At 27.7% G+C, this 13,473-nt stretch overlaps 1 protein-coding gene across 1 annotated transcript in view; it reads left to right on the top strand.

Annotated features, from left to right (window-relative positions):
• Positions 1 to 13,473, top strand: part of LOC127277301 (lachesin) — a 96,563-nt gene that overhangs the window by 66,208 nt on the left and 16,882 nt on the right. The window lies entirely within an intron of this gene.

The following is a 13,473-nucleotide window of genomic DNA, read 5'->3' as shown; positions in this document are numbered from 1 at the left end:
TTGAGCTAATTAATCAAGCTCGGGAAAACAGCTTGACAGCGACAACGCGAGTTACGAGGCCAGGCTTGAAACTGCTATAAACGCCCTATAATCATAAATATATGTATAAGCTGTGATCCTCACGCACTATCACATTCCATTATTTTCAATTTTGCAAAAATTAAAAAAAAAAACTATAAATAGATCTTTTTTAATTTATGAAATAATTATAAATTTTAATATTTAATACTTTTTCAAATTATTCCTAGTTTCAATTTTTAATTCAAGGATATAATTAATAAACGATAAGCGCATTAATTAATATATTCAAAATAATTCATATTTAATCAAAATTTATTAAAACATATTTTAATTTTTAAAATTCCATCGGAATGTTTCTTTTCGAATTCTTGTTAATATAAAAATTTTTCTAAAAAGGTATCGATAATTATATAATTGAAATTAAGAATTAATATTTAGAAAATTATTTTCGTAAAAATATCGTTATCAGCAAATAGAAATCTCCAAAAAAAAAAAATTTCAACAAAAAAATATTTTTATTTTTTTTATTATTGATATCCAATATCCGTTTCCTCTTTTATAAATGCGAGTACACTATACATATTTTTCCTTTTGGACTGTATAAGTTTCAAAGCTGGCTCTATTTTATACGTTTAATAACACAAAAGTTAAAATACCTTTGAAAATAAATATAACTTTATCGCAAAAAAAAAAAAAAAAAATGAAAAAAAATATTACCTCACTTAAAGCTTTATTGTAAATATTTTTTTTGGTTTTAAAATAAATTATAAATATCTACGTGAATTTTTTTCCGAAGACAAATTAATTATAATTTAAATGAACTCTGTATAGTTAATCTTCTCTTTTCTTTTTTTTACAAAGATCATGAGATCAATACAAATTGCAGGTGATTTATAAAGCAGAAAGTATATACGCGGCTATTCAATAGAATATCCTATTTCACTAGAAACTAAATGATATTGGGAAATTTACACACGATGTTGGCGAGTTTCAATTAACGAGATCGATTTTCTTGTTGAGCGAGTAACGAACAGAACACGCGTAAACATTTCTGACGAGAGGTGATCGAAAACAGTACTCTAATAGTCGTCAAATATACAACACTTTTTTTCTATTGATATTGGATTTCATAACGATGAATCGTTCATACTTTGATATATATATATATATATATATATATATATATACATTTTAGTTTTTTTTTCAACAATTTTAATACAATTTATATGTATTATTGAAAAAAAAATCTAAATTTTTACAACACTAAAGAAAACTTTAATCTAATTTTTTTGTTAGTTTTTTTTTGTCTTATAGTTCCATTTAGAGAATAAAATTCTTTGCAGATGATTTATATTATATACAGGAATATAAAACCAAAAAAAAAAATGTTAAATTTAGAATATACAAATTTTTAAAGTGAAAAAATTAATATTTGATACGAACGTTAAAATTAAGTTACACGCGATTGTTATAATTCATTTGAAAATAGATTCTTTTGAAATGGACACGAGTTCTAGGAATGTTTCACAAAGATTTACAGCGTGACGTCTAGTTAAGCTTGTCCCTATTTCTCAGTAGTGTTATCTATGTAGACAAATGCTACTTTCATGACCGCATTCTACATTATGCAGTCCTGAAAATCGAACTCAAGTCTAAGGCAAAATCAAGGAGAGAGAAAATTCTTAGTGGTCACAATCACTAAGTCGAGGTTAGAAATTCAATCTAATGATTTATTTATTTGAAACGAATTTTCCGAAATATACTGAGAGACCTTACTTCCAAATAAAATAATAAAAAAAAAAAAAAAATTCCATACTTTTTTTTCTCTCCTAATGAGACTATATTCGAACTTCACTTATAAAAAAGAAACGTTACTATTTTGTAAATAGTAACTGTATAGTTGTAGTAGCCAGAAACTACCTAGAAATGTAACGCTACGATTAACAAGTTTCTAAATACTTAAACTATACGCAAACTATCTAGTTTTCAGTTATATTAACTATATTGAAACTATTTAGTTTGCAGATATTGAAACTATTTGAAAACTATCTAGTTTCTGAAGAGATAAACTAAATGGAAACTATATACAGCCTCTGAATTTTTTAGAAAGGTCAGGACTGTTATACTATCTAGTTTCTAAATGCTTATACTATATGAAAACTATCTACTTTCAAGGTATAAACTACATTGAAACTATCTAGTTCCTACATATTTAAACTACATTAAACCTATCAAGTTTCTTGTTACTTTAACTATATGGAAACTATCTAGTTTCTAGATACTTAAACGTACTGTAACTATCTAGTTTCTAATTATTTAAACTACATGGAAACTATCTAGTTTCTAGCTTTTTAAACTATATGGAAACTATCTAGTATCTGGTTATTAAACTGTATGGAAACTATCAAGTTTCTAGATATTTAAACTGTATTGAACCTATTTAGTTTACAGATACCTAGACTATTTTAGAACTATCTAGATTCTAGATACTTAAACGTACTGTAACTATCTAGTTTCTAGTTATTTAAACTATATGGAAACTATCTAGTTTCTAGCTTTTTAAACTATATGGAAACTATCTAGACTCTGGTTATTAAACTGTATGGAAACTATCAAGTTTCTAGATATTTAAACTGTATTGAACCTATTTAGTTTGCAGATACCTAGACTATTTGAAAACTATTTAGTTTCTAGATAGATAAACTAAATGGAAATTATATACAGCCTTTGAATTTGTTAGAAAGGTCAAGACAGTTAGGTCAGTTTCTAGATAGTTTAACTATATGAAAACTATCTAGTACAATTACTATCTTTATTATAGCTTACCAAGAAATTTTTCCACACAAGTTTAACTTCCGGTTTATTTCCAAATGAGTTTTTTTTTATAAATAATTGTAAATATTAAGAAAAAAAATCGTTGTTGAGAATTCGACTGTAAATTTTGTCTGCGGACAAAATTTGGTAAAGGGATATAATATACTATATATATATATGAAATCAGAAGGTGGATACATCGTGTAGGTATTTATGGCAGACGGAGAACGTAACTCAGCATCAGACTAGCCGGCTGTAGCAAAGCTAACCCCCGTATTTCCGTAATCCCAGACAACACGGTGCTTTGGACCCCTATGGACGTCCTGCTTTCCAGTTATTTTGAGATCGATTTTCGGTTCTCTCAATATACGATAATATCTTAATCACACTAATTCAACCCATCACACCTAACAAGCCAAGAGAAACTAAAACGTCACGTTAGAAAACAAAGTTAAGCTGCTCAACCTCTTAGATCTATGACTCGCCTGAATTATATCTATACATAATAAACCAAAATAAACACAGACTATTATTAAGGAACATATTTTCTTTGCATAACATAAAATAAAGAAAAAATATTCCCGATTATAAAGAAGAAAATTATAAATATTGCTACAAAATAATTTTTTATAGTTATAATTATTTATAATAATAATAATTTTTTTTTTCAATATATAATAATTATTCTATATTTGCAACATTTAATACAATAATTGCAATATTTAAAAAATTTCTATTACTTTAAAAGTGTTAATCTCTTTGATATTTTATTTCATCAATAATGTGTGGAATTTTTATCACTATTATAAAATGCTAATTAAATTATGAATAATTTAAAAAAAATTTAATCACATTTATAATATGAAAACGGAACACTGTAACATTAACAATCTGGTTATATAATAATGAAAAATAAATAATAAATTAAGTGAATCGTGATAAATCCATTTATGAAAATTTCACATTTTTTTCACATATAGCAATAAATTTATATTTATAAAAATTGTTAATTAAAAAAGAGAGAAACGAATAAACTTGTAAAGAAGAATTTATCGGAAATTTCTTTCTTTTGTTTAACCTTTTCAAAATTTGTATAATTAAGTAAAAAATTGTCTATAATGAAAAATAAAAATTTATTCAACACAATTCCTATGAAAAATAAAGATAAAAATCAATAGATAGAAATATTGGTTCACTTTAGTGTGAAAATGAAAGATCCAAATTGAACAGAAGAGGAGAAAAATCAATGTAACTATCGAAAGAAAAGCAATTGGGAAAACTGTCAGAAGCGTGAAGAACAAATGTTTAACATCAAGGAAGTTCTCGATGTCGATATAGTGTAATCGTGAATGTAATAATATATTGATGATTATTGACTTTTCGTCAATACAATAAGTGTCATCAGTGATTTTGAATAATTTCACACTTTAATTTTACTAATTTATTAAACCGGACATTAAATTTTTTTTTTTAGAAAATAAAGTAATTTTTTAACGAATTTTTAAAACTGACTTTTTGACAAAAAAAAGATGATTTTTTTTAAAATCACTTTTATATTTATGAAGGATAAAAAATGAAATATATAAAATTCCCGCAACAATGATTATTAATATTTCCGAACACAAAAAATAATCAGAACAATGAGTAAAATCTCTTGACAAATATCACTCGTCCATTCTACAATATTGAAAATTTTTTCTCATTCACATATATTGATATGAATATACAGAAAGTTCTCTCGTTTTATGACAAATATGAATCGAAACTTTTTTTTCAAAAAAAAAAAAAAACTACTTAATTGTATTATAATACTTTACATCGGAAAATTCTATCAAAATTCAAAATCAAATAAAACATATCTCGTAGAACCACAAATACAAAATTCACACATCGTTTGCTTTTCAATTTCATTACAACGTTTGAAAACTGCTACTTTGCGATAACTGACAAATATTTACCCTACATATGGAGCATTCATTTAATAAAACATTATTAGCTTCTTCATTATATTCAAAATGTACCGGAAATTCACAAAATTTTTTTTCTAATTCGACTTTTGCCTGTGTTTAAAAACCAAAATCCGTGGAGAAATTTTGCTAGGGCCCAGATCGGGCCACCCTATTAGGGAATGAAACGCCGCGCTTGCTTTGGTCCTGATTAGGAAATCCAAATCGTGGCTCTGATCAGGCGTTTTATATTTTGATCGTATATAAAAAATTTAATTTTAATATGAAAAAATTAATTTTTATTGTAATATCAAAAAAGAAATTCAAAACAATAAAAAATCAATTTTTATAATAATTTCCCCCGTTTATATATATATTTTAAACTAATTTTATTCTGAAATTAATTTTCCTTGAATGTAATCAACAATATGCTAAATGATAATCTGCAAGTGACATTGATGTTGACACGGTTAATATTTTACGAATAATGCATCTTCAATTTACTTTATGTTCTCAAGCGCGAATAACAAGCTCGAGAGTACCCTACTTGTCAAATACTACCCCGCGTGGCACGTGACATGACTCTTGAGAGCAAATACAAGAGCCACAACCTTAAGTAAAAATCTTCTTCATGCCAGAAAATCTAATCGCACTGAAAACGTATACTGAATGACAGAAAAGATCCCCGACACAGTATATATGTAGCTGAAGAAGCAAGTCGAGCTTTTCAAAAGAAAAAACGTTAATATTGCCGTGGAGAAAAGCTTCATCGATCCATTCAAGAGATATCGTACAATCTTTATCTTCAGAATAGATAAAAATGAGCATTTTTTTTTTTTTTTGTCAAACTGTGGCAAAACATTGCAATACATTTTTTTAAATAATAAAATAGTAATTTCTGAAAATGTTTCAGTGATCATATCTATTGTTATTAAAAACAAATTCTTTTCAAAAATTTAGAAAGAAAAAAACTTAAAAAAGTTTTTCTTAAATTCAACGTATAGCAAATTAATACTTTTTTAGCTTATATATAATAGTTAAGTAAATATATAAATAAAAATAGAATCAGAAAAAAAAAATATGAGAAATTTATCATTCCCCAATGTTTTTCCTAATTGCACACACAGTGAAATATTTTATTTGCATTTATTTGAGACAAATAAAATTTGTTTATATCAAATAAAATTTATTTCAATCAAATAAAAATATATTTGTCTCAGAGCAGAATAACTTTTTATTTGTTTCAAATAAAAAAATTAATTTAGGACAAATAAAAAATTTAATTTAGCACAAATAAAATTTTATTAAGCGCAAATAAAATTTTTATTTAAACCAAATAAAAATTTATTTAGCTTTGAGACAAATATATCATTTCTCGGGTGCATATTCCTAGTAAACATTTTTCCTATAATATTTTACCTTTTCCTAAAAATATTTTCTTAATTACTTTTTTCCTAATTATTTTATTTTATATTATAATTATTTATATTTTCCTAAAGTTAGAAATGTATATTTTCGTAAATATTTATTTAAGGAAATTCTATCATAAAATTAGGAATATGAAATTAGAAAAATTCGTACACTGAAAAAAAATTATTTGCGATTCAAATAATCGGTTAACTTTTATCAAATAAATATTTATTTGAGTCAATTAAATTGTATTTGTTTCAAATATAGAAATTATTAGTTCAAATACAGTTTATTTAATTCAAATAAAAGCTATATTTGGTTCAAATAAATATTTCTTTGATAATCGTCAAGTAACCGATTATTTGAATCAAATAAATTTTTTTCAATGTACGAAACCGAAATAGATATTATATAAAATAAAAAAATTAAATAAATTTACTAAACCTAAAGTAATCGAATAATACAAAAATCTTGAAAATATAACCAAGAACTCGGTGTTGATATGAACACCAATTTTTCTGACCGACTCCCTAGACCTCGGAGTAAGACGTTGTCACGTCAAAATGCTATTATAATATATAATATGAAAAAAAAAAAATATATATATAAAAGAATTGCTGTAAAAGCGGAAAATTTTTTAGTACCAACACTTATAAAAAAATAAAAGAGCGAACAAAAATCAGTATAAGAAATATGCTTTTGTGGAGATAAGTCTTTTTATGAATGGAAAAACTAAGTGGACTCTGACATTATAATATGAGAATCGAGTGGGGTTTAAAACGCGCAATGAAAAGCAGCAGAATGAAAAGAGCAAAGCACAATTATGTACGTGCAAGTGCACCCCCCCCCCCTCCCCCCTTCTCTCACTCACCCTCAATCCCAGTTTCTGAGGTCCACTTGTTATTCGAGTGCCGCTCACAGTGATATTCTCTGCATAATTATTACAGTACTCTCCCTCTCTCTCCGCTAGGACTTCTTATCGGTCTTGCGGACCAACCTGACTCGAATATATGATTCATTTTGGCACGGCGGAAGGGTGAAGGGAATTTTTACAGCACATCGAGGTGAAGTGAAGCTAACCAGACGTGATGATTAATAATCAATGCCACCTAGAGTACCAATATTCACATGATACGTGAAAAGGGTAACAAATTCTAATATATTCAATATATATATATATATATTTGAGAGAGTCAATCTATTTTAAAACATGTTATAAAAATTTCTCACATTCGCGGATATATATTTCAAAGTATATTTTATCAAACTGCGAATTGATGAACATGACAAAATTTTCTTTAATTCAAAAAACTTTGATATTTAAATAATTTTCAATTTCTAGTTCAAGAAAACAATTTTTAAAACTGAAAAGAGAAAATACTTTTTAAAACTCAGAAGAAAAATTACACAAAAAAAAAAAAGAAAAAATGTTAGAAAAATAACTTTTGCAAATCTTACCGCGCATTAAAATCGAGAGCTTTTAAAAATATTCTATGCTTCTAATTTGACTAAAGTAGGTCATTCCCATTTTCAAGCCTCCTACATTTGAAAGCTGAAAATTAACAGTCCAAGTTTTTTTTTTGCCTTCTTTTTTTTTCTACATAGACCCTCAACTTCACTGAGATACAAGTTCTAATGATGCAAAACTTTTTTCATCGTGTATATAATTTTCTATACTCTCTCTTTCTCTTCATAGACGCGTTTCTCGTTAGATGCAAATAAAAAAATGCGTTACTCTTTAATTCAAGTTGAGGAAAAATTTTCAAAGCTGCGGGCGTAAAAAGATTTATAAAAAAAAAGAAAGAAAGAAAATCTCTCGCATAAAGTTTCACAGAGGAAAAAAATTTGCAATTCTCATATAGATAATATCCTGCGACATTCCATTTAGCCAGACGACCAATTCACTTCTCCTCTGACAAAATTATCATACTAAAAAATTACCAACCTAAAGCAATGGTATAAAAAAAAAAAACTAAAGCAAAATAAAAAAGAATGAATTATAGAGAAAGTGGGAGTATAAAAAAATGAGTGGTTTAAAAGCAAATAAAAAAAAAAAAAAAAAAGTTCGCGAATGTCACTTGGCTCAGTTAAGAGAAGATTGAACTGGTAATAAAATACTCGTCGAACCTGTCGAGCACGCAGTTTAAACGAGAATTAAAACCAGAATAAGCACAGCTGGAAAATAAAGGACCCCCTAGTAGGCAGGACATGGGACAGCAAACGCTTCGGTATTCTAATTATTTCCCCTTGACGACTATAAAACGCGGCCGAATTTTCCAATGTCCCATTGTCACGCGTGTACCATGCGCGATTTTGAAGCATAAAACTAAGCTTCAATCAAAGCCAATTCTCCACTACAGGAGCATTTTAGAAGAGAATTCACATTATTGTTCTGTTATTCGGAACTCAATTTATTAAAAAAAAGAAACTTTTTTTTTTTATTTTATTATTATTTAAATATTTTTATTTTATTTATTAATTTTTATATACCGTGGATGTACCAGTTACTGTCCATGTCCCAGTTTCCGTCCATTTTACAAATATCTCGTATAGTAATTTAAATTATTTTTTAACAATAATTTATTCCTTTTGGCACACAATCGACTTATTAGTTTAAGTAAACAAATAAAAGAAAATAATTTTTTTATAAATGTTATTTTGAAAATTAAACTGGACGGAAACTAGGTCTTAGGTGGACGGTAACTGGGACATCCACGGTATTTATATATTAATTAAATAATATTCAAGTTAATTTAAATAATAATAAAAAAGTTTTTCAATCAAATTGAAATTAATTCATTTTTTGAAAAACCAAAATATTTTCTGCATTCACAATAGTTGTAAACTACATTCGAAAAACCAAAACTAATAAACAAAGGAGAAATTGAGGATTAGAGATTTTTTTTTAAAAAAAGAGGAAATACGAAATAGACTGCAATTCATGTACTTTCCAATTTGAGCAGAGAAAATAGTAGAGATAAAAATATCAAGCTTCTCGCACAGAAGAAACTATTTCAATTTTACTGTAAATCCTCTAAAAAGGAGATTTCTTTATCCAAAATATTTTCAAAAAAGAGCTAATTAACTTAAAAATTGAAAATAAGAAGGGCATTCAAATTATATGTATATAGCATTTATTTCCCCTTTGAAAAAAAAAATACAATTACCACCCTACACTCAAAACAAGTTTCCGTATCTACAATGAGAGGTATAAAGCAAGAAAAAAAAAAAAAGGCGAGACTTTTTTTTATGAAAGGAAGAAAGTGAAGAATGCCTCTTTCTCGAAGTACACGATTAACAATTAAGTGTCGTTATATACGCACACTTGAAAGGCGATGTATACGACTAAGAGGATATGCGCCAACGGTGAGTCGAGAGTATTATGAAATATTCTCGAGGGGATGACTCGAGCGGTCCATTTCGCCAACGTTGGTGGGATGATGGCCTCCTGATAGAGGAAACATGTTACAGCTCACCACTGCGCATACAAAGTATCTGCTTTTCGCTTTCTATAGCTATATATATATGTGTGTGTGTGTGTACTGGACACAAGTCCTGAAATCCTCGACAAAATCAAAAGTACCCAACCAAGAAAATTGACCTAACCCCCCTCATCACTGTGTTTTCAACATTTCAAACTTATCCATTTCGTGACCAAAAGCTTCCGTATTTAACATCCGATAATCAACGCAGCTTTGCGACTAATTTAAACCAACCGCATTGCCTTCCAAAAATTAATTAACAGTAATCACGTTATTTTCAACTAGAATAATTGAATTTATTAAATTCCGGGTGGAATTATTTCACGTTTCTATGCAGTTACGGTATAATTATACTGTTTTATATATATAGCCAATGTATAGTTCAACTATACCTAAACTAGCTAAAAATGTAATGATTAATAAGTTTCTAGATAAATAATCTATATGTAAACTATCGCATCTAAATTATTTTTAAAGATCAGGACAGTTCCACTATCTAGTTTCTGGATACTTAAACTGTATTGAAACTATCTAGTTTCTAGATACTCAAACTATATAGAAACTGTCTAGTTTCTAGATATCCAAACTATATGGAAACTATTTAGTTTCTAGGTACTGAAACTATATGGAAACTATCTAGCACATATAGATACTCAAATTATATAGAAACTGTCTAAATTCTAGATATCCGAACTATATGGAATCTATCTAGTTTTTAGGTACTGAAACTATATGGAAACTATCTGGTTCCCAGATATTCAAACTATATGGAAACTATTTAGTTTATAGGTACTGAAACTATATGGAAACTATCTAGCACATCTAGATACTCAAACTATATAGAAACTGTCTAGTTTCTAGATATCCAAACTATATGGAAGCTATCTAGTTTCTAGATACTGAAACTATATGGAAACTATCTAGCACATCTAGATACTCAAACTATATAGAAACTTTCTAGTTTCTAGATATCCAAACTATATGGAAACTATCTAATTTCTAACTACTGAAACTATATCGAAACTATCTGGTTTCCAGATATTCAAACTATATGGAAACTATTTAGTTTCTAGGTACTGAAACTATATGGAAACTATCTAGCACATCTAGATACTCAAACTATATAGAAACTGTCTAGTTTCTAGATATCCAAACTATATGGAAACTATCTAGTTTCTAGATACTGAAACTATATGGAAACTGTCTGGTTTCCAGATATTTAAACTATATGGAAACTATTTAGTTTCTAGGTACTGAAACTATATGGAAACTATCTAGTTTCTAGATACTCAAACTATATAGAAACTGTCTAGTTTCTAGATATTCAAACTATATGTAAACTATCTAGTTTCTAGATCCTTAAACTAAATGGAAACTATCTAGTTTCTAGATACTCAAACTATATGGAAACTATCTGGAACATCTAGATTATTTAGAATAGCTTTAGAATAATTTTTCTAAACAGTATTTATCTAGTTTCTCAAGGAAAAAAAGTTTTTAATAGCAAAACTATAGAGTTTAGATGGTTTAGACAGTTTAGACAGTCAAAAAAAATTACTTCTCAGATTTGCAATTTTTTAACATAAAATTAGAATTCCTTATTATTATTATTATTATTATTATATCATCTTATTTTACATCAATTGCATTGCCTGCATTTGATGAGAAATATATTGTAAGCTGATTAAATTATTGTATCGCCTGATGGAATAATTACAGCGAAAGCTGTCAATGACAGGACTTCATAGTAATCGAACGCAGTTTAAGTTCCCGTATTGCTCAGTTAAGCGAAAATATTGTTTCCTTCAAATTTGCTTTGTGACATAAATAATAGGATTATTCAATAATAACAGCAGGTCCTTATATAAAATATCTCACAAAAATAGAACCCAAAATAATATAACAAATTTTGGCGACAAGTATTTTCCTTATACAAATTTTTAATATTTTTCAATTATAGAGTTAAAAGAAAAAAAAAAGTATTTTTAAAAATAAAAATTTTATACTCGAAGTTTATTTTTGTGATGATGAAGATGATGATGATAATGATGATTGAAACGATGGAGCATTATTTTGCAATAGAGCTAAATGTGGTATTATTTAATGGAGCTTGGAAGACGTACTCTCGATTTTAATGAATGACGCAATTAAATATTAACGACGTAAGCAACAGCACATTGTTGGCGCATTTACGTGAAGAAAAAAAACGAAAGAGAAGTAAAAAAAAAAGTAAGAAATCCAAGAAAACTCTACGAAAACGGAGAGAAAGAGAGAAAAAAAAAACGTTGAAAGTTTAAATGAAACAATATTCTTTGTTATGAGAGACATTTGAATACATTGCCACTGAGAAATTATTTTTTAACAATGAAGACAAGACTGCTTTCACAATATTTTTTTTCCACCTTTTTCATTTTTATAAGCTTGCCTTTTTAATCGATTTATTTTTTCCTCATTCTTATACAATCGAAGAGAATAAAACTTTAACTTCTTTTAATGAGCTTCAAAACAATTCTATTTGTACCACTTTACACAAACATTATGAGAATAAATTAATATAAATATATATATATATTCATAAATATGCAAATCCGATAATATTTTAATTGATGCAAAAAAAAAAATTATTGAAGGCAGTTAAATTGAGAATTCAATCAATGTACTTTGTTGTGTATAAATTACGGTAGAAAATTTTTGGGATATCGATGTTGTTCAATAGGTATTTATATATGGAGAGCGAGGTAAAAGCTAAAATTTAATCGAGAGTTATAAAGAATTCAAGAACCGGATAACTGGCTGGAAAAAGCGATGAGAGCTCTCCTGTTGACGCATCCAACAATAGAGAATAACGTCATGGACCGGTAGCGATTAAATGATTGCGCGGATAGGTTGCACGGATTTTTCTAAAACCAAGAGGTTTGGGTGCTTTTTTGTAACTAGACTTCATCTTCACTTTATTTTCACTCTACTTTCATTATCCTTTGACTTTACTTACACTACACTTTCATTTTACATTTAATTCACTTTCACTACAATTTCAATCCAAAAGTGAAAGCGAAAGGATAGTGAAATGTAAGTGACACTACGTTCATTTTACTTACAATAAACTTTCATTTTACTTTCACTTCACTTTCACTACACTTTTACTACAATTTTATCCGTTAAGTGAAAGTGAAATGAAAGTGACTCTACTTTTACTTTATTTTCACTACACTTTCACTACATTTTCACTACACTTTCAGTACACTTTCACTACATTTTCAGTACACTTTCACTACACTTTCATTCTCCAAGTGAAAGCGAAATGAAAGTGTAGTGAAAATGTATTGAAAGTATAATGAAAGTGAAGTGAATGTGAAGTGAAAATTAAAGTGAAAGTGGAATGAAAGTATAGTGAAAGTGAAAATGCAGTGAAGATGAAGTCAAGTTACAGAATAGCATTCCTGTAAATTTCTTATCAGGATTTTCGTTCAATGCATAAAGTTTTCTATATCCCATGCATACATTCATGGAGCTTGAAAGTCATAACTTATGGTATTCCACAAAGTGAATGTATATATATATATATGGCGAAAATACTTGCGCGCGAAATCAGTGACGGGTGACTGAGGCACGTACCTCAAGGCACCTATGACGAGAAGTCACTTTGATACGCCCCGCAACTCACAGGGAATTTCATTTTCCACAAGAAAAATCCATTGCCGATGGTCAATGAAAAATTGCCAAATTATGCGATCAACACTGGAACAAAAATTTTTCCTTTTTCTCTCACTAACTAAAAAATTGAAAAATAAAACAAAAAT

This window comes from Leptopilina boulardi, unplaced genomic scaffold (assembly GCF_019393585.1).
Source record: "Leptopilina boulardi isolate dan_hultmark-lab unplaced genomic scaffold, ZJU_Lbou_2.1 LbouV2_165, whole genome shotgun sequence".
Taxonomy (NCBI): domain Eukaryota; kingdom Metazoa; phylum Arthropoda; class Insecta; order Hymenoptera; family Figitidae; genus Leptopilina; species Leptopilina boulardi.
The sequence above is the reverse complement of the archived record's forward strand: the minus strand, read 5'-3'. Positions and strand labels throughout refer to the sequence as shown.